Below are 4,383 nucleotides of genomic sequence, written 5' to 3' on the forward strand. Positions count from 1 at the left end.
TCTGTGGGTACCTTTTTGTTTTAATATATTTTGGATGTTACAATTTTTAGGGTCTTTAAGCAATGTTATTTTGTATATAAACCACCTGAGGTCCAGAAGCTTATGAGTTCCATGAAGTGATGTACCAGACTGGGAGCAGAGCCCAGAGGAAGGTAAGGCCTGATCACCATTTAGACTGTACTGCGTTTACTGCCACACTGGGACTGGGTTTTCTAGTTGTCCTTCTGTGCCAAGGGACCTGATCTTCATGTACACAATATACCACTGTACCTCTGCTACTTTCTGCTTCCCAAGGAGGCATTGGAGACTATGATACTGTGATTTATAAGAAGAAATAAATATTTTGCTATTTGTCTCTGGTTCCTGGCACAGAGCTCCCAAGTCTCCTGTAATTTCCTGGCTGGTAGGAACTTTTGTTCTAATGTTATGCCTCTCTGTGGGCCCCTGGATAGGGACTGGTCACCAGAAAGACCAGCCCATGATTAGAAGCTTAAAACTTTCAGCCCCACCCCACCCTTTGGAAGTGGGGAGAGGCTGCAGATTGAGTACAATTGATTATGCCCATATGATTAAGTCTCCATAAAAATCCCTGAACTACATGATTCTTAGAGCGTCCATGTTACTGAACATGTGGAGCTGGTGTGCCCTGAGAGGACACAGAAACCCCATGCCCCTGCCCCATGTCTGTCTCCCATCTAGTTGTTCTGATAAGTACTTTCATAATAAATGGTTAAATGTAAATAAGATGTTTCCCTAAGCCATTCAAGCAAAGGATTGAATCCAAAGGGGTTAGGCAGCAGTGGGGAGTGTTGTGGGACCCTCAGATTTACCGCTGGTTGGTCAGAATAACAGGTCGAACCTGGGACTTGTGGTTGGGTCTGAATTAAGGGTAGTCTTGTGGGACCGAGCCCTTAACCTCCAGGTAGGTAGAGCCAGAGCTGAGTTAAATTTGTAGGATCACCTACCAGAGAATTGATGTGTGGGGAAAAAAACTCACATCTGGTGTTGGAAGTGAAGTACTGAGAGTGAGTTGAGAGAAAAAAAGTGTTGGTTTTTCTTTTTTCTTTTTTTTTTTTAAAGATCATGTTATTTTTTGAGATGGTCTCACAGTTGCCCAGGTTGAAGTACAGTGGGTCAATCATGGTTCACTGCAGCGTTGATCTCCTGGGCTCAAGGGATCCTCCCACCTCAGCCTCCTGAGTACCAAGGACTACAGGTGTGCCACCACACCTAATTTTTAAATTTTTTGTAGAGTTGGAATTTCACTATGTTGCCCAGGCTGGTCTTGAACTCCTGGCCTGAAGTGATCCTCCTGCCTCAACCTCCAAAAGTGCTGGGATTACAGGCCTGAGCTACCACGACTGGCCTGGTTTTTCTTTATTCAGAGACCATCTGGTGAGACTTGAGTTTGTTTTTACACTCAATAGAAAAAAGCTTCATGTCCATTTTTAATGATAACCCTTCATTTGTGAGCAGTTGTGGTTAGAATCTTATTTGAAAATGATTAAGATGAATACTTGTGTGAGGCGGTCTGCCACAGGGTGTTTATAACCTATTTGAAGCATCAGGGTGTAAACTAATGGTAGCTGTTATTTATTGGTTCATTCTAAATCATAGGTTATGTAAAGATCAAAAGTGTTTAATTTTAATATCATTATATTGTGTCATAATCCCAGTGTAGTCTAATCAAAGATCTCTGGGAGTGGATGGCGTGGCTGTTTAAAAAAGTATAAAGGGCATCCTCAGATTATTTGTTGTATCCCAGGTGCAATCTTGTCCTTTTCAGAGCTACTGCTAACCAACACTGCCATCTGGTGGACAGTAAGAAACTTCTGGTTCTTGTTGGGTCCATTAGCCAGGGAGGGTATTACGGTCATGCCAATGACTGACATGGAAGAATGAATCTGTTGAGGTGTTACTTGACTTCCTGTCTAGAATAGATATGGAAAACTAATTCAAAAAGAAAGTGTCTTTAAGAAGCCTGGGCCAGGTTAGTGCAGGCAGGGACTGTAGTCTTGCATACTAGTTTCCTGTCTGATAGGACCTTTCAGGTTTTGCTGCCTGGCTTTAATCTCAAGAAGGTTGACCCTCAGTGGGCCTGGAAGTGCCTGGAGGTTAGGCTGAAAGCTATCATTAGCAAGACTTGGTCTAGCTGGGGAGAAGGGTTGGCTGATCTGGAGAATTTGGCAGCCAAAGCAGGCCTGAACCAATACCAATTTCTTTTTCTTTTTTCTTTTTTTTTTTTTTTGAGACGGAGTCCCGCTCTGTCCACCAGGCTGGAGTGCAGTGGCACGATCTCGGCTCACCACAACTTCCGCCTGCCCGGTTCAAGTGATTCTCCTGCCTCAGCCTCCCTAGTAGCTGGGACTACAGGCATGCGCCACCACGCCCAGCTAATTTTTGTATTTTTAGTAGAGACGGGGTTTCACTTTGTTGGCCAGGCTGGTCTTGAACTCCTGACCTCATGATCCACCCGCTTGGGCCTCCCGAAGTGCTGGGATTACAGGCGTGAGCCAGTACACCCGGCTGTATTTCTAGAACAGCAGGAACAAAGGCATGGAATTAAGGGAGGTGAGTAATCTTGGTCAGAATCATACAGTAGTACAATATGAGATGAAATTTGAGGGAGCCTCAAGTGGATTAGCTTTTTATTTCCTAAAGATGAAGGGGCCAAGATCAGGTTCTGGACTTGAGGAATGGAAAATATTTGGAATAAGCCCTCAAAGTTAGGGCCAAAAGAATCCAAGTGAAGGCGAGTTTAGTTTTTGTGGTCTTAGCCTGCTTCTCTAATGTGGGCGCACTACATTAGAAAAAAGTGGGAGGGCCCTTTTGACTCTCTGACCAGCACCATGGTGGTTGGCAAGAACAAGCGCCTTACGAAAGGTGGCAAAAAGGGAGCCAAGAAGAAAGTGGCTGATCCATTTTCTAAGAAAGATTGGTGTGATGTGAAAGCACCTGCTATGTCCAATATAAGAAATATTGGAAAGACACTCGTCACCAGGACCCAAGGAACCAAAATTGCATCTGATGGTCTCAAGCGTCATGTGTTTTAAGTGAGTCTTGCTGATTTGCAGAATGATGAAGTTGCATTTAGAAAATTCAAGCTGATTACTGAAGATGTTCAGGACAAAAACTGCCTAACTAACTTCCATGGCGTGGATCTTACCTGTGACAAAATGTATTCCATGGTCAAAAAGTGGCAGACAATGATTGAAGCTCATGTTGATGTCAAGACTACCGATGGTTACTTGCTTCATCTGTTCTGTGTTGGTTTTACTAAAAAACGCAACAATCAGATACGGAAGACCTCTTATGCTCAGCACCAACAGGTCCACCAAATCCGGAAGAAGATGATGGAAATCATGACCCGAGAGGTGCAGACAAATGACTTGAAAGAAGTGGTCAATAAATTGATTCCAGACAGCACTGGAAAAGACATAGAAAAGGCTTGCCAATCTATTTATCCTCTCCATGGTGTCTTCGTTAGAAAAGTAAAACCGCTGAAGAAGCCCAGGTTTGAATTGGGAAAGCTCATGGAGCTTCATGGTGAAGGCAGGAGTTCTGGAAAAGCCACCGGGGATGAGACAGGTGCTAAAGTGGAACGAGCTGATGCATATGAACCACCAGTCCAAGAATCTGTTTAAAGTTCAGACTTCAAATAGTGTCAAATAAAAAGTGCTATTTGTGGAAAAAAAAAAAAAAAGAAAAAAGTGGGAGGGGTAGTCCAGATATGACAGAAGGATAAAGGGTGAAGGAATCAAGAATACAAATGAGAATGTCTTTAAAATTGCCAAACACAGATTCCAGGATGTACAGGAAGACAAAGGAGACAGGTTAATTAGGGAGTGGGATAGGGCTCAGGGACCAAAGCCTCCTAAGGGATGCGCAAAGGTAGTTTCCACGAAGGGACTCTTGATTTGGTTGATTGGAAGAACCAAACAACAATTAGCCCTAGGCTTCCTCCAAGGAAATTCCCTAAAGAAAAGTCTTACTATTCAGAGTGTTATTAAGTCCCAGGGTCTTCGTTGCCACTAATAGATCTTTTGGAGGGCCTGATATCAGATATTTCCCTATTAGGAGGAGATGGCTGTTCAGGGAAGGCCAGATGTTAACAGAAGAAACAGAAGGATATTAAACATTCCATTAAGCTGGTGATTGGAAAAGAAAAAAAAGTTAAACATTGCCACAAAATCCTTTGGTTTCAGTGTTGAAACTAAATAAAACTCTATGGAGGCAGCAAGATGCTAAGTGGGGCAAGAGGGTCATAGACCAGTTTTCATTCTTAGGTAATTTTCATCTATTTGAAATATCCACACATTGGGCATTGTGGTAAATTCCAGAATGGCACTTGTTTTGGTCTTTAAAGTTGGTTGAATACAGTAC

The 4,383-nt window shown here is 43.0% G+C and overlaps 1 pseudogene across 1 annotated transcript; it reads left to right on the forward strand.

Moving 5' to 3' along the window:
• Positions 1 to 2,744: 2,744 nt before the first annotated feature.
• Positions 2,745 to 4,151, forward strand: LOC104655671 (annotated as a pseudogene). Its single transcript, XR_004060117.1, has one exon. The product of XR_004060117.1 is annotated as a 40S ribosomal protein S3a-like (transcript).
• Positions 4,152 to 4,383: the final 232 nt, after the last annotated feature.

This window comes from Rhinopithecus roxellana, chromosome 11, assembly GCF_007565055.1.
Source record: "Rhinopithecus roxellana isolate Shanxi Qingling chromosome 11, ASM756505v1, whole genome shotgun sequence".
In the NCBI taxonomy this organism is placed as follows: Eukaryota; Metazoa; Chordata; class Mammalia; order Primates; family Cercopithecidae; genus Rhinopithecus; species Rhinopithecus roxellana.